Below are 18,724 nucleotides of genomic sequence, written 5' to 3' on the forward strand. Positions count from 1 at the left end.
TATGTTCCTGTCTTAGAATTAGCAGAGGAAGACTGAAAGGAATGAAAGGAAACCTTTCTAACCCCATGAGTAGAAGACCAATTGGTATAGGTCAGACTTCCACTTACCAGACTGGTGAGTCCACTTGGGGCAGAGGGTGGTCTCCCTTACGTGTCCGACTCGCGGCCCCTGATAGAATAGACAGGAGGCACGGGAGTATGAGAGCCTGGTGATGAGGATCCAGATCTAAGGAGGGAAGATACTCTTCAAGCAGCAGGTAAGTAGGCTGGAACACCGGCAAACAGATGCTGAGCAGGAGCAGAGCAGGCAGGTCAGGGCACAGCCAGGGTTCGGCAACAGGCGGGCAGCAAAGGTACAACTGGAGCAGGCAGAAGCAGAGTCAAACAGGCCGAGGTCAGGTGCAGGCAGAAGTCAGGGGTATCCGAGAGGCAAGCCGGGTCGTCAGGAGATCAGGAACACAGGAACTCAGGTAAAGCAACGGGAAAAAGGGCACAGGGAGCTGATGATCAGGCAGCACCGAGCAGAGTTCACAGCAGACCTAAATAGGCCGGTTGGCACCAAATGCCGCGCACGTCAATGTGCACAGGCGCCCGTGCATAAGCACCCGAACGTCAGTGCGCACACCAGCACCCACAGGATCATGCACACCAGCGCTCACGGGGGCACGCACAGCAGCGCACCGGCGCGCACCAGAGCGGCCAGCACCGCGACCATCAAGGTAACCTCTCTGACAGGTGCAGGCCTTCTTGCCCTAGAAATTCTGAATGAACCCTCTGCAAACTGCTATAAACCCTTTGTAGCAAACTTTGAACAAAAACAGGGATTGTACTGTATATACACCTCCTGCCTTGTTGACTCATTAGGTATAAGCCTTTGTGAGTCCACATGTTCCGGTAAGCCTTTTCAAAGTTGGTGGTGGTTTATTCATTGGCCTATCTGACTCCTGCTGTTGACATTGGGACTTACCTTCCTCCTTGTGGATCACTTATTAGAACATTTTTTCACATATGAATTCTTTGGAATTTCTTTCATTTGTTTTTTCCTCTTTTGCACTTTGTTCTGCACTTTTTTATCACATGTCCAATGTTTGTGTTATTTATGCTAATGCTTTTTATAGTTTTTTACTTTGATACAGTGACCATTTAGGTACACTGATCTTTATGCATTTGGGTTTACACACATGAGTACCTTGTAAACTATACAGGTACTTTTCACTTTATCAGCACTGCACATATTTTTCCTTTTCACTACACCAAAAGAATTGGCCATTTTGTATCTACCTGATCTGATGCCTCAGAAGGTGAGAAATCTTCCTCAACCAACACATCTTTCTCTTGCACTGTGACATTGTCTAGGGCAAAGTCAAAGGCTGACTCAGGAGGGGAGGCTAAAAGGGCACAGCCATGACGGCTTCTGTCAAGGATCTTAACAAGGCCAGATATTCTGCCCATGAATTTTGACTGTGGCTGAAAATTCCTCCAGCTAACAGACTGGAGACTGTACTGTCCACTGTTAACTCTTTCCTGTAAAGACCAGAAGTTCAGGAAAGCAGCATTGAAAAAGCAGGAGCCAGCAAAATTAAAGGCTGTAAACTGCAAGTGTTAGGGAAATAATTTTTTTCTGTTTACTGGGGAATGTTTATTTTATTTCATGTAATTTTACTTAATGTATTAAACTAAAAAACTCTGACAGTTTATGAATAATTTATTGGTATTTATTGAACACACACATTGGTGTTTTATCTGCCTGGAGATCGGCTTTAAGTTTGGAATTCTTCAAGTAACTGCAGCGTTATCCCTGAGTGAAAAGTACATAGGACACTCTTTGTATTCTGAGATGTGTTTGAAGTTATATAGTGTAGAGCTTGTACAATGTGTCTTTAGTCTCATTAATAGTGTGAACACTGACTAACTCCACTTAACACCAGACTTATATTGTATTCAACTTTAGACTATTTTAGTATTACACCTCTTTTCCCATGCCCTTCCAGTGAATCATCTGCATGTTTTAATCTTGTATGAGCAGCATGTGCTATGCTGGGTACAAACAGTAATGCTGGCCATTGATGGATTGTTTTTTTTTTTTGATCAGCCAGCTGGCTGATCAAAAAAAAAGAAAAAAGCACAAGGATTCCCCCATCCACGCAATCAAGGGGGGTGAAGGAATCCTCCACACTACGCTATTGTATTCTAGCTGGGGCTTCTCGACTGTCAGAATACACTGATCAGTTTTCCATCCAATAGGCTGCATACGCTGATCGAGTGGAAATTTTCCTAGGATTCCCATTCCAGAGAAGCAGATTATAAGTTGACTTCTCTGTAGCAGTAACGGCCATAGATGGATCGAAATTCAGCCTGTCCCTTCTGAACCTGACCAGTTTCGATCCATCTATGGCTTTTTTTTTCACCAGCAGGGCAGGGTGAATTGGCTGCAGCTGCTGATCGAAGGAGGTTTTCCAGCAGGGCCTTTCGACAAAAGCCAATATAACGTTCAGCTTCTGTTGAACTAAGAGGGCTACACACAGACCAGAATTTGTCTGGTTCCTGCTGAACCACTCGATTTTTGATCCGTGGGTACATACCTTTAGGCCCCTTGCACACAGGGCTGTCTAGTTTCCTCCTGGTGTTTTAGTGCGCCTGGGAGGGACAGGTGCAGCATCTTGCCCTGCAGCCTGTCAAAGTCTATGAGCAGTCTGTGGCTTGACAGGGCTGAACGCTGTACCAAGTGGTACTTGCGTTTAGGGCCCTATGTGTTCAGAAAGACCTGCGTTCTGGATCTTTGTCCCTGGATATACTTCACCTACACAGCCCCATGTGCAAGAGGCCGAGGGTCAGTCCAACCTAAACTGATATAGTGTGTTTTTGGTACAGACAAAGAGCTGAACCACTCATTAGCATCTTGTATCTCGAAAGCCTACATCAGACAGGTGATTCTGCTATTGGCGATGTGTCATGTATATTTTTTCTCGAATGTTGGTGTTCTTTGTGTATTTCTTACAGATCTGTGCAGTAATCCAGTGTGAAATTTTACCTCTGTGCAGAGCTTTCTGTAATAAAGACTGATCACTTCTGCTCTCTCTCCTTGTGCAGGGTGACTGGTCTTGTCTCCGCCCCCTCCTGTCGTTTTCTGCAATCAGCTTATAGTGGTTGGAGCCCGTTGGATCCCTCCCACAGCTCTGCTTTCTGAACAGGCTATGTACAGCACAATGATGATATCACTGCTAATTTTACAAGATAATAACTGGAATTGTAAAGGTATTAGATTCACACAAAGTGGATTTATATCCTTTGTGGTTACTAATTAATTTATTCAAAATTAAAGTTTTTGTGCCTGGAATTCAGCTTTAAAACCTGTCTTGCTAAGAGGTCGAAGAAGCTAGCGTTTGACTCAACTCATTAATATCCTCCAAAAAGTTCAAGGGTAACTAAAGTTCTGCTGTTACTTACTGCAAGCAGACAGGCTTTTTTATTGCAGAAGAGACATGCATTGTCTTTTCTGCAAAAAAATACACTCACCTGCCTGCTCACAGCATTCTTTACAATGTAAACTGAGCTGTGCATGCGCAGCTTAGCATACAGCACTGGCCCAATACCTGTGTGCCGGGATGATTGCATGCACAGGAGCAACATCATCCTGCACTGGCCAGTGAAGATGGGCGAAAACCAGCACACAGAAAAACATGCTGGCATCAGCAAGGGACGGGAGTGTAAAAGGTCCCATTAGTTCCGCTTTAAAGCCCAGCTCCAGGGCACTGTGCATCAACTGGCCATACATTATGCAATTTTCTTTCATTTAAACACGGGTGGAAGGAAAGAAAATTGCTGGATTCCCCCATCAAAGCAGTCACTGTTGATGATGGAATCCCTCCCACAGCACTATTGTATTCTGCCAGCAGGGAGCCTTCCCCACCAGCAGAATACAATGATCACTGCTGGCTGCTAAAGTAGCTGGCAATGATCAGGCAAAAAAAAAAAACGGGCTGCTTGTACTGAAGTCGATCGATGGATTTAGTACATCAAGAGAGTTTATTCACGTTCAGTCATCTGTTCCCGTAAAGGTACCCCATGCGTATAGCAGTGACCCTATCTAAAGCGCCTAGCATTGTCCAGAAGAACCCACCTTGGGGTAGCCCTCTCATCTGCACCCTTGCTTGGCGCCCAATGAGGAAGAGAACATGGAGGTCATGACAACCACTTCACGACCCCTACCCTTACACAGAGCTCCCTCTTCTGGCTAATATACACATGTCTTTATTTTAATACAACTACAAAAATATGGAAGGACATTTCATTACTTCAGTTACTATATACACTGCACTGTAAATAAAATTTAAAAAATGGAACATACTGAAAACCACTGAACCTTTGCATCTAACATCTGTAAACTGAAGTAACAGTATGCTCTTTGGAAGAGTTACCCTGCTGCAGAGGAAAGCTGTCCCACATAGCCTAGATCACATTCCTATTTCAGAAAACTCCCCAGACTAAAGATTAAAATGTTCAGATCAAAGCAAGCTTTAAAGATCTTAAGAATGCCAGAACTTCTGGTAGAGTAACCTAGTTATATACAGATGTTCTTTGTAGATAGGGTATATGGTGTTGCATTAGGAGGAAAGGGACGCACACGTAAGTACACACTTTCTCTATCTCAGCTGCTGATGTCAGACTGCTGCAGACAAATCTTTCTTCTTAGGAAGCTATATTTAGGTAAAAAGTGGAGAGTTTGGGACTTTAAATGAGGCCTCTGATATGTAAATCAAAATGCCTCCAGTCCGGGTTTGCAAAAAGCAAAGAAAGAAGGGGGGATTTGGGACTTTGAGTGAAGCATTCAGCTGGAGAGCAAGAAGACACTGGTGATTGTAAAAATGTATTTATTCCATGAATGTAACATACATGAAAATACATTGATTGGCACAGTAATTCATGATAACCTGCAACCCATCTTTTCTTAGAAATGTATAAATGTTATAAATGTAATATGTAAAATGTAATATGCGGTACAAATTGGTAAAGAATATATATATATATATATATATATATATATATATATATATATATATATATATATATATATATATATATATATATATATATATATATATATATATATATATATATATATATATATATATACATACATCCCACATGTATGTGGAAGGATAACCTCTGAATCTAAACACATGATAATAGCAAACGTAGCTCAAAATTCTGAATGTAAACCCATGATTGTAGCATCTGAAGCTACCAGTTTGTACCGCATATTACAATTATATGCAATCTAATAAGAGATGAGTTGCAGGTTATAATGAATTACTGTGCCAATCAATGTATTTTAATGTATTTTACATGGAATAAATACATTTTTACAATCTACAGTGTCTTTTTGTCCTCCAGCTGCATGCTTCACTCAAAGTCCCAAATCCCCCCTTCGCAGGAAGCTATATTTATACTCATATAAATATTTATTGTAGCAATTAAATACAAATCTAATAAATTAATTTAAGTGGAACCTGTCATGAGATAAATGTGTAGGCTGAGGACCATCTACTACTGGGAAATGCTTTATCCAATTGCCATCCGGGCCATTTCTGACACTTAGCTCCTACATGTACAAATCTACCTATTTTTGCTAGAAAATTTACAAACATTATATATATATATTTTTTTTTAGCAGAGACCCTATAGAATAAAATGGTGGGTGTTGCAATTTTTTATGTCACATGGTATTTGCGCAGTGGTTTTTCAAGCCCAATTTTTTTGGGAAAAAAACACTTTTATGAATTTTAAAAAAAGCAAATAGAAATAACATGTCATGTAACATGTAAAATTGTGTCTGCCCGTGGAATAGTGGCAAACTCCAGTGCTTAAAATTCTCCATAGGTGACGCTTTAAACGCCTTTACAGATTACCAGTTTAGGGTTGCACAGGAGGTCTGGTGCTAGAATTATTGCTCTCGCTCTGACGTTTGCGACAATACCTCACATGTGTGGTTTGGTCGCTGTTTACATATGCGTGCGGAAGTAACATAGAACTTTAAAAACATTTTTATTATTATTCATTTTATACAAAAATATATATTTTTTTTGTACTAACTTTATTGCTATCACAAGGGATGAACAACACCCCTTGTGATAGAACGGGCCTTGACAGGTCCTCTTAATGGACCTCTCTCCTCTGGCCTCCCATGCAGCCGATCAGACACAGATCGGTCTGATCAGCTGCTTACCTGGCTGCTGGTGGCCAGGTAAACAAAGGGGCTGAACCGGAAGTGACAAATTACTCATTGCTCCCGGTTTCCAGGGTTACAGAGAGGGGGAAACAATGTCAGTTCCTCTCTCTGTACAGGGCAACTATCGCCGCTCTGGAGAGTCCGGGAGAGGCGGCGACGGCGGGAGGAAGATGGGACCCCCTTCTGCCACCCACAGAAGTGATCGAGTGGCTAACCACTGCAACCCAAAGACATCCATTTACGTACCTTGGGTGGCAAGTGGTTAAAAAGGAACTTCGCCCCTTCCCCCCCACAATTTTTTTGTTTAACCTCCTCTTACTTGTTGTCCTCGATTCACATACTCACCTGCCAAGTGGATCCAGCATTAGAGCAATCTGTTGGTCAAGTGTCACAGCCTAGGTCCTGTGCCACTATCTTGGTACACCCCGATCATCGTGAGGATTGGATAAGTAAAACTGCATTTACTGATACCCAAGATCTATACCAGCATTTAACCCTTGCAAGGCGACATTTTTTTCTCTTTCTGGAGATTAGGGATGAGCCGAACACCCGCCGGTTCAGTTCGCATCCAGAACATGCGAACAGGCAAACTTGAACACCGTTAAAGTCTATGGGACACGAATATGCATAATCAAAAGTGCTAATTTTAAAGGCTTATAAAGTTATTGTCATAAAAAGTGTTTGGGGACCTGGGTTCTGCCCCAGGGGACATGTATCAATGCAAAAAGAAGTTTTAAAAACGTCCGTTTTTTCGTTAGCAGTGATTTTAATAATGCTTAAGCACGGGTTCACACCTATGCGAATTAGATGTGCGTTTCCCCGCATTTAATTCGCATAGTAGAAGAATGTGACTGGCTCCCTATGGAGCCGGTTCACATATCTCCGGGGCGGCTGCAGAGCGCACTGCACAAAAACGCTGTGCGTCTTTGGCTCGGTTTAGGGCCGAATTCAGGCATAGAATCGGCCCTGATTCGTCCCTGAAACGGGGAACAGGGATGCACAGCGCTCCTGTGCGATCTGCAGCCCAGTATAGTGTGAACCGGCGCTAAAGTGAAACAATAAAAGTGTAATATTCCTTAAAATTTCGTACCTGGGGGGTGTCTATAGTATGCCTGTAAAGGGGCGCATGTTTCCCGTGTTTAGAACAGTCTGACAGCAAAATGACATTTCTAAAGGAAAAAAAGTCATGTAAAACTACTATCGCTACTATCACTACTAACTACTGTAAAACTACTATTGCTAGCGCCGGCTATAATGAATTGTCGGTCTGGCAATACACATAAAAGTTCATTGATAAAAATGGCATGGGAGTCCCCCACAAGGGAACCCCGAACCAAAATTTAAAAAAAAATACGTGGGGGTCCCCCTAAATTACATACCAGGCCCTTCAGGTCTAGTATGGATATTAAGGGGAACCCCACTCCAAAATTTAAAAAAAAAATGGTGTGGGGGTCCCCCTCAAAATCCAGACCCATCAGGTCTGGTATGGATTTTAAGGGGAACCCTGCGCCAAAATTTAAAAAAAAATGGCGTGGGGTCCCCCCAAAAATCCATACCAGACCCTTATCCGAGCACGCAACCTGGCAGGCCGCAGGAAAAGAGGGGGGAATGAGAGAGCGCCCCCCCCCTAAACCATACCAGGCCACATGCTCTCAACATTGGGAGGGTGCTTTGGGGTAGCCCCCAAAGCACCTTGTCCCCATGTTGATGGGGAGAAGGGCCTCATCCCCACAACCCTTGCTCGGTGGTTGTGGGGGTCTGCGGGCGGGGGGCTTATCGGAATCTGGAAGCCCCCTTTAACAAGGGGAACCCCAAATCCCGGCCCCCCTTGTGTGAATTGGTAATGGGGTACAAATGTACCCCTACCATTTCACAAAAAAAGTGTCAAAAAGGTTAAAAACATAAGAGACGGTTTTTGACCTTTATTAATTTCTTCTTCTTCCATCTTCTTTCTTCTGGTCTTCCTTCCGTGTTCTTCTTCTTCGTCCACCTTCTTCTTCTCCATCTTCTTCTTCTCCATCTTCTTCTTCCTCCGCTCTTCTAGTTCTGCACCTTCCTCTGGCTTCTTCTCCGCTCCATCCGCACGATCCGCCTCAGTGGGAGTCTTCCGCCGTGTGACGCTTCGGTTCTTCTGACACTTCTTATATAACAGAGGGCAGGGCAACCCAGTGACGCCGCCCCCCTCTGACGCACGGGGACTTCACGGGGACTTCCCTGTGGCTTTCCCCATGTTGTCAGCAGGGGCAGGGTCACCCGTTTACGTAAACGGGTGACCCCGCCCCCCTCTGACAACACGGTGAAAGACTCCCACTGAGGCGGACAGAGCGGAGAAGAAGCCGGAGGAAGATGCCGGACGAGAAGAGCAGAGGAAGAAGTTGATGGAGAAGAAGAAGATGGAGAAGAAGAAGATGGAGGAAGAAGAAGAACACCGAAGGAAGACCAGACGAAAGAAGATGGAAGAAGAAGCGGAAAGAAGAAGAAATTAATAAAGGACTTGTCAAAAACCGTCTCTTGTGTTTTTTAACCTTTTTGACACTTTTTTTTGTGAAATGGTAGGGGTACATTTGTACCCCATTACCAATTCACACGGGGGCCGGGATCTGGGGTCCCCTTGTTAAAGGGGGCTTCCAAATTCCGATAAGCCCCCCCGCCCACAGACCCCCACAACCAACAGGCAAGGGTTGTGGGCATGAGGCCCTTCTCCCCATCAACATGGGGACAAGGTGCTTTGGGGGGCTACCCCAAAGCGCTCTCCCAATGTTGAGGGCATGTGGCCTGGTACGGTTCAGGAGGGGGGGCACTCTCTCGCCCCCCCTCTTTTCCTGCGGCCTGCCAGGTTGCGTGCTCGGATAAGGGTACGGATTTTTGGGGGGACCCCAGGCCACTTTTTAAAAAAAAATTGGCGTGGGGTTCCCCTTAAAATCCATACCAGACTTTTTTTTTTAATTTTGGTTCGGGGTTCCCCTGTGGGGAAATACCATGCCGTTTTTATCAATTAACTTTTATGTGTATTGCCAGACCGACATCTCATTATAGCCGGTGCTAGCGAGTAGTTTTACAGTAGCTAGTAGTGATAGTAGCGATAGTAGTTTTACATGACTTTTTTTCCTTTAGAAGTGTCATTTTGCTGTCAGACTGTTCTAAACACAGGAAACATGCACCCCTTTACAGGCATACTATAGACACCCCCCAGGTACGAAATTTAAAGGAATACTACACTTTTATTGTTTCACTTTAAGCATTATTAAAATCGCTGCTCCCGAAAAAACGACCGTTTTAAATCTTTTTTTTGCATTGATACATGTCCCCTGGGGCAGGACCCAGGTCCCCAAACACTTTTTATGACAATACCATGCATGTAAGCCTTTAAAATTAGCACTTTTGATTTCTCCCATAGACTTTTAAAGGGTGTTCCGCGGCTTTCGAATTTGCCGCGAACACCCCAAATTGTTCGCTGTTCAGCGAACGGGCGAACAGCCAATGTTCGAGTCGAACTCATGTTCGAGTCGAACTCATGTTCGACCCGAACATAAAGCCCATCCCTACTGGAGATGGCCTTTAATAGTTCAGGTGAGCAATACTCTTGAAAGCTATGTTAAATTGTATGCAAACCCTAAAGTTGGTCATACATGAATCTATTTTTTTTCAATTAGCCAGCAGGTGACCAAAAAAAAAAAAGGATTTCTCCATCATCCACACCAGCAAGGTGGACAGAGGAAACCTCCCCGCTGTGCTGTTGTATTCTGACATTGTGACTCCTCCGCTGTGAGAATACATTGATAGAGATTTGAAACAGTGAGGGAAATTACTGCACTGGAACCACTCAAATAAAAGCTGCTAACACTAAACAAAGTCCAAGCAAATAGTATCAAAGAAAGTGTAGCGCTGAAATGAGCACCATAAAGGTATGCATGAATAAGTGTTATAGACAAGTGCTGTGAACACACATCAATAAACAAGTGGGAACCCACTCCAATGCAGATGGAGCCTGTAGAGGAGCTGCTTTCGATGCAGACGTTGGATCAATCAACAGAGGTAGAACAGGGTTAGATAAGCCAGATATCCAAGGCTCAATAGCATAGTTGCAAGTCAGTGCAGCAAGAGCAAGCTTGTGGAACCACAGGTGCCAGCAGACCTACAGCAGCAAAAGAATATCTGTCTTGAGGATCCCTTTGAGCCTTGGGAATTTGGCTTATCTAACCATGTTCTACCTCCGTTGATTGATCCAACGTCTGCATCGAAAGCAGCTCCTCTACAAGCTCCATCTGCATTGGAGTGGGTTCCCCTGATGACCATCTGGCTTCGGCCGATATAAGCCTTTTTGACCCACTGTCGTATGACAGGTGGGTCCACCTTGTCTGGTAAGAAGTATTTATCTACAATTCTCCATCAGACAAATGCCTATCCTGTGTTGAATGTGCCTTACAGCCACGTCAGTGATTGCTTTACTTCAGCTGTCACTAAGGAATTGACCAAAGTTCTCTAATTTTGGACATATGCTTTGAGAAGCTTTTTCACATTCTTTCACTCAGTGATTGGACTTTTATGTTATGGTTATTATGTATTTTTGTTTTGTTTATTGATGTGTGTTCACATCACTTGTCTATAACACTTATTCATACACACCTTTATGGTGCTCATTTCAGCGTTACACTTTCTTTGATACTAATTGCTAGAGAATTGGGTGCAGTGGTGATAAAAGAAAAATTTCCAACAAGCCGGTTCAAGGGAAATCAATCATTAGATCGACTTCTCTGGAACGGGAACTGCCATAGTTTAATCAAAATTCATCCAGTCCCTACTGGACCAGCTGAATTTTGGCCTACTTTACAATGGACTCTTCCATCTCCTCTTCCCTTCCTCCTCCGCTCTGCATTGCCCATGTGCTGGGTGACATCAGTCTGTTTACAAACATTCCAGAACTTTTACTACTGCAGCCGACCTGGCACCCAAACAAAATATATACCGTATATAAAAAGTGCAGCTCTTTAAAGATAATAAGAGGCATACCAATGATAATCTCACAAGACCATATAACATATGGATATAAAGTGCACAGTGCAAAACATTAAACAGAAAGAAAAAAATATAGAAAACATATATAATTCATATATCTCAAAGAAAGTCCAAAAGGTTGTAAAAGTTCCAATGTGACCAAAGTAGTTATGGATGGTTATGATAACAGTCCAAATATAACACCTATAAGTAAGCATCCACTTGTTGGTGTTATATATAAGCAGATTGCTTAAGACCATAGATACTCTTCTGAAGTTTACACACAGGGTTATCTCCTTGCTCAAACATTTCAAATGGAGTACTTTTAATGGCTCTTGAAGGTAGTCAGTTCTGTGGGTAGGCTGCAGTCATGACTGCTTCTCCCCAGTACTTGTGAGGTAGGTTGGCATCCGGCAACATGCATCTGGCCATTTCTATAATGCCGCGTACACACGGTCGGACTTTTCGTCTACAAAAGTCCGACAGCCTGTCCGACATACTTCCGACGTACCTTCGGTGGACTTGCGGCAGACTTTCTTACGAACGGACTTGCCTACACACGACCACACAAAAGTACGACAGCCTAGTACGCGGTGACGTACACCAAGTCCGACGAGACTATAAAACGGAAGTTCAATAGCCCGTACGACACCCTTTGGGCTCCTTCTGCTAATCTCGTGTTTATCTCGTGTTAGTAGAAGTTTGGTGAGAGACGATTCGCGCTTGTGAGACTCGTATTTTTCAGTTCGTTTTAACTGTTGTTCAGTCTGTGCTTGTGAGGTTTGTATCTGCTTTTCAGTGCGTTTGGTCAGTTGGCATTGAGAAATCTTTGTTTTATTGGCCGCTCGTTCCTGATTTTCAGGTCGTTCTTCACAGGCCTTGCTGTTCTTCAGTGCGTTCTGTTTAGTGCGTTCTGACCAGCCGACCGTTTTGAAGCCATGTTACCTGTACGTACTCGTCGTCGAGCTCGTGCATTGTATGTGCTTGGTGCTGTAGTTTATTCTTCAGCCCAAGACCAGTCCATGAACAGGGCGAGGAGGAGTTCATGGACCAAGAATTGGTTGCTTCAGCGTGACCAGTTCTGTCACATGCCTTTGCTCCGTGAGATCCGTGAGAATAATCCTGAGGATTTCAGGAACTTTCTCCGGATGACGGACCCCGTTTTTGACCGTTTGTTGGCTTTGCTGACCCCCTATATCAGCAGCAAGGATACCTGCATGAGGCAAGCCATCACTCCGGAGCAGAGGCTGGTCGCTACCTTGCTGTATTTGGCCACAGGGAGAAGCCTGCAGGACCTTAAGTTCTCGACAGGCATCTCCCCCCAGGCTCTGGGGATCATTATCCCAGAGACCTGTTCTGCCATCATCCAGGTCCTGCAGAAGGACTATATTAAGGTAAGATATTTTTCTTTTATTAGCATCACATGTTCTTTTATGTAATCTTTGATAATGTAATGTATTTCTTGCTTCAAACACTACTTACCATCATTGCAATATAGTGTGAATGTCCCCTTTTTATCCTCACACATGCTGGATTTTTTTCCTGTTATTTTTTGTCATGCATGTATATTTTCCTTCAATAACCTCCCCAGCATGAAGTGATGGGAACATATCCACCTAGTCTACTCATTTTGAATGTATTTTGTTTGAGTGTATTTAGTGTGCTTATAATTAGCAATTAGCTAGATTTCCCAACCCCCCCCCCCCACCTAAACTCACTCCAAATAGTGTGCTGCTAAATAGCAATTATCTAGATTTCACAACCCCCCCCCCCCCCCCCCCACCCTCGTAAAAATTAGCTTGAATGTTCTGTGGTGTTGATTTGTCTAAAGCAAATATATGTTGCACTTTGCAAAATGCATGTGCACTCTACAGGTGCATTTGTTCCAGTGCTTTAGTAAATGAGCAGAAGCTCTGCTGATTTCCATCATCAAATCATATGCAAGCCTCAAAGTGTTTTCATTAATTGCCCTTGCATGTGATTGTGTACTCCTTGCAACATGAATGCCTTTTTACATTACCTCATTTACTGTAAGCTGGTTAGCAACTGCACCTGCAGAGTGCGACAACTGCAGTCTTGTAGCCTGTTTAGTCCCTAAATTCCTGCGTGTCCTAAAAGTAATCTTTTTTAGGGATTTCACAACCCCCTAAAATGTAATCAATGTTCCATCAGAGGGGGTGAGCAATCTGATAAGTGTGCCTTTCCATATTAGTTATTCCAGAAGAATTAAATTATTGAATGTTATACTGATGCTGGGGAATAATGTTTTTAATTGTCTAATTTTCTTGCAATGTTAGCTTCAAAATTAATTGATTTTGGTTTTCTTGTTTGATTCCCCAGTTTCCTTCAACGCCACAGGAATGGCAGACTGTGGCATCCCATTTTGCCAGCCGTTGGGACTTTCCCAATTGTGGAGGGGCTATAGATGGGAAACATGTCCACATTGTGCCACCACCCCATTCGGGGTCATACTATTTTAATTATAAGGGGTTCCACAGTATTGTTTTAATGGCGGTGGTGTCGGCACACTATGATTTTTTATATGTGGACGTGGGGAAGAATGGCCGGATGTCGGATGGAGGAGTATTTGCCCAGACGGAGTTCTGCCAGCGTCTCCAGAGTGGTGGCCTGGGATTGCCACCTGATGCGGATAACGTGGAAGGACTCCCCTTTGTCTTCATTGCCGATGAAGCCTTCGCTCTCAGCAAGCACCTCATGAGGCCATTCCCCCAAAGAACCCTCACCCCGGAGAGGAGGGTTTTTAATTTCCGGCTGGCCAGAGCTAGAAGAGTGGTTGAGAATGCGTTTGGAATTCTGGCCAGCCGGTTCCGCCTGTTTCAAACAGCCATTAATTTGGCGGAATACAAACTTAATTTTATCATTTTATCGTGCTGCATTCTGCACAACTTTTTAAACAAACATTCTCAGAATTATATAGGCACAGTTGGGCCTGAGGCCGGACAAATAGATGCCAACCTTACGGGCCTGGATACTGTCCGTACTGGCTTGGCCCCCCAAAGTGCCCGTCAAGTTAGACAGCAATATGTTAATTATTTTATGGGTAGGGGGGCCATTGCAATGGGCCAGGATATTTAATTTTTTACAATAAAAAAAATATTGATGAAATCTTGCATTATATTTATTGCTTGCCTTTCTTTTGGGCTGTCTCCTAGGTTATGGTCGAGCAGTTGTAGTGCCAACTGTATTTTAATTTTAAATGTCTAAATAAGCTCCATTGCCACTGTAAACAACTTTTTTACAATTATAACCAAACTGATACTGAGCCTTGAAATAACAAACCACACATTTATTTAATTCCTATAAGGAGATGTTTTTATTAATGGTTGTTATGCATTCAGTTCTGCATTTAGTATAAAATGTTCATAGACAAAAATATAATGATATCTTAATAATGTAGAAAAATATAATTATATTTAAATATTTCTACCTAATCCACAAAAAAATATTTTTGGCTTTTTGATTTTCGCAAACAGGCTTTTTTTTTTTTTTTTTTTTTTGGTTTTTTAAAATCAAGTTTAGTTTTTTTTTTTTGTGTTTTTTAAAATCAAGTTTTGTTATTTTTTTGGTTTTTTTGAAAATCAAGTTTTGTTATTTTTTTGTTTTTTTTTAAATCAAGTTTTGTTATTTTTTTGTTTTTTTTGAAAATCAAGTTTTGTTATTTTTTTGGTTTTTGGAAAATCAAGTTTTGTTATTTTTTTGGTTTTTTTGAAAATCAAGTTTTGTTATTTTTTTGTTTTTTTTTAAATCAAGTTTTGTTATTTTTTTGGTTTTTTTGAAAATCAAGTTTTGTTATTTTTTTGTTTTTTGGAAAATCAAGTTTTGTTATTTTTTTGGTTTTTTTAAAATCAAGTTTTTTTTTTTTTTTGTGTTTTTTAAAATCAAGTTTTTTTTTTTTTTTTGTGGTTTTTGAGAAAATCAAGTTTTATTTTTTTGTGGATTTTTTAGGTATTTACGAGAAACAGCCCTCCTTTTTTCAATTAGGTTAAACAGCCATTTCTGTTCAGCCAAAAAAATAAAGATAAGGCCCAGAATGGGGTCAGCAAAACAGGAAATGAAGGACATGATTGATGTTTTGGGGTTTCAAAAAGGGCATTTAGATTCGACCCAAAACATCAATCATGTCCTTCATTTCCTGCTGCATACGATCCAGCCGATTACGCATTTCATCGATGTCCTTATTCCAGGCCATTATTTGACCAATTAGCCGTTGGGCACTTTCTGAGGTGAAATAGTCACTTCTTGTTGTACCTAAAGTGGAATGAAACCAAAAAATGTCTTTAGAAATATGCACACATACATAGTTTACCTTACCATAATAAAGCTGTTGTCTCAGACACTGACCTGGTGGGGTGCCCATGTAGCATAATTCCTCCACATCCTCGGGGGTGGCGCTGTTGCTTGAATCAAGCACAACCAGATCCCCTAAAATAGAGTAGACAAATTACATTAAACAAAAGGCAGCCATGCATAGATTACCGTAAGCTGGTGTGTCAGACACTCACCTGGTGGGGTGCCCATGTCGCCCACCTCTCCTTCCTCCACATCCTCAGTGGGACTTGGGCTGATTTCCCAATCATGTTTGGCTTGGGGTGGACTGTCTTCTTGTTGGTTGAGTGATTTTTCCCCTATGTGAAACAAAAAATTATTAATCTACTTAGCACACAGATATTTTAGTACATAGTAATTTTCCAACATTTGTAGTGAAGTGGTTTGTGTAGAGTTCCTATTTTACCTCAATATTTAAAATTATAAAGACATATCGTATAGATAGATATCTAGATATCAATATCTCAAAATATAGTTAATAATCTTTTGATCTCTCTCTCTCTCTCTCTCTCTCTATATCTGGAACAAAATCTATAAATATCTAACTAAATGTAAAGCAAAAAAAAAAGATAACTTAAAATATTCAAAAAGAATGTTTTACATTTCTATATCTATCTACCTATCTCTATATTTCTCTCTCTCTATATATTTCTCTCTCTCTCTCTCTCTCTCTCTCTATATATATCTCTCTCTATATATATCTCTATATATCTATCTATCTATATATATATATATATATATATATCTATATAGATATATATATATATATATATATCTATATAGATATATATATATATATCTATATAGATATATATATATATCTCTTTATCTATCTATATCTATATATCTATATAATAGATATATATATAGATATATATATATAGATAGATAGATAGATAGATAGATAGATAGATCTATCTATAGATATGTAACGAAGTTTATTAAAAGATCGTTTAAAACGATGAACAAAAAAATCGTATAGGAAGGAAAAGCACATGGAGCAGTATACAAGGTAATAAACACAAGAGAAAAACACGACAAGTACTTACTTTTTTTAAGAACTTTCCGGATACGTCGGTATTGATCCGGCTCCCTGAGTTTCAGGTCAGACCATCTTTTTCGAAGTTGATCCTTGGAGCGCTGGACCCCAAAAGATGCCTGCAAAGTGTCCACGACCTTCGCCATTATTTTGGCCTTGCGCAAATTTGGCCGTGCGTACGGCCCATACTTCCCATCATAGTCGTCTTTGTGAAGAATGGCCACCATCTCCACCATCTCTTTAAAACTCATATTAGAGGCCTTAAATCTAGGCCTCACAGATTTTGTTGACGTTTCAGCCTCCGGGCTGTCTCCACTACCTGAGGTCGTCAACATGTCAGGTGTCTCCGCCATTATTTACTCCACTACGCGCCGTAACAAAAAATGGGCGGAGAACATGAGTTAAAATCGAACGTCAGGGGCGGGCGACGCAGGCGGAGTTTCACACATGCGTAGTATGTAAAGAGGGCCCTTGCGCACGTGTCGTACGTACGTTCTGTGCGTCGAATTAGGGGGCGGAGAACATGAGTTAATTTCGAACGTCAGGGGCGGGCGACGCAGGCGGAGTTTCACACATGCGTAGTATGTAAAGAGGGCCCTTGCGCACGTGTCGTACGTACGTTCTGTGCGTCGAATTAGGGGGCGGAGAACATGAGTTAATTTCGAACGTCAGGGGCGGGCGACGCAGGCGGAGTTTCACACATGCGTAGTATGTAAAGAGGGCCCTTGCGCACGTGTCGTACGTACGTTCTGTGCGTAGGTGATAGTGGACCAGGACGTTACAAAACGAAGGTAATTTTAGATATATTTTTTTTTGGGTTTTATGGTCATGACTTTGTAGCAAGCGGCCTATATGGCTTGATAGATTGATGAGGCCTACATAGGGAGAAGATGATGAGGGGTTAGCAGAAACCTATAATAAAAGTGTTTTTTGTCTTGTGACTTCATCTTTTCCAGATATAATGAATCCCCTATTTAAGGATCCAGAGTTCCTTACAGCTTTTATTTCGAAATATCGAGAGATGAGGAATTTGTGGGAGGTGAAACACCCTCAGTATTATGCAAAGCATGTGAGGAAGTCAACGCTGGAGAGACTTCTGTCCTTTGTCCAGACGACCATCCCGGAAGCAACAATGGAGACATTGCTCAAGAAAATTGGGGTCTTGAGGAACATGTATAAGAGGGAGCATAAGAAGATCCAGGAATCAAGGAGATCAGGAGCATCAGCAGATGATGTTTATGTACCCAGGCTGTGGTACTACAATCAACTCCGTTTTCTTGATGACCAGAATGAAGCCAGGCCATCACTTTCAACCCTTCCCTCCACCCTTCCCTCCACCCTTCCCTCCACCCCAGCAGAGGCTGATGAGGAGCAAGCTGGGTCTTCCATCCTGGATGAACCAGATATGACCATCTGGAGTCAGGTAAATTATTTTAACAAATATTTACTGTACTAATATTAATGATGTTAACTGGATGTTATAATTGTCTAAAATAATTTTGCACTCAAAATTGTGTATACATATCAATTGACAGTAGTGGCTAAATATGTTTGGCACCTGCTTGAAATAATTAGGGTGTCTGATTAGACTCTTTTATTAAAGAGATGTATTCACATTGAATTTGCTATTCATGAGAAGCAAACTGTGTGTCATTGATGAACCCAAAAAAATATACTCAAACTATTGTCCTTTTTTTATACACAGGATGAGTCCATCCAGGAGGAATGTGGGGAAAGTGGCAGGCAGGAGGAGACCGGGCCCATGGACAGCCTGGAGGAGGCCGGATTCACCATCATCCTGGAGGAGGCTGGGCCCAGTGTCAGGCAGGAGGTGGCTGCTCCCAGTGAGGTGGCTGCTCCCAGTGAGGTGGCTGGGCCAAGTGAGGTGGCTGGGCCAAGTGAGGTGGCTGGGCCCAGTAGGAGCCTGACCGAATCCCAAGTGCCTCCCCTCCACCTTCCCAAAAAAAGGGCCAGGAAGGGGATGGTCACACAGGACGCATCCCTGCGCCTCATGCAAGAGGCCACCCGTTTTTTAAGGAGCCCCCCCGAAGCGGAAGAATCCTATGGCTGCTACTTAGCCAGCAGGCTTCTTCAGATGGATTGGGAGCAGCGCCT

This window comes from Aquarana catesbeiana, linkage group LG05 (assembly GCF_042186555.1).
Source record: "Aquarana catesbeiana isolate 2022-GZ linkage group LG05, ASM4218655v1, whole genome shotgun sequence".
NCBI classification, from domain to species: Eukaryota; Metazoa; Chordata; class Amphibia; order Anura; family Ranidae; genus Aquarana; species Aquarana catesbeiana.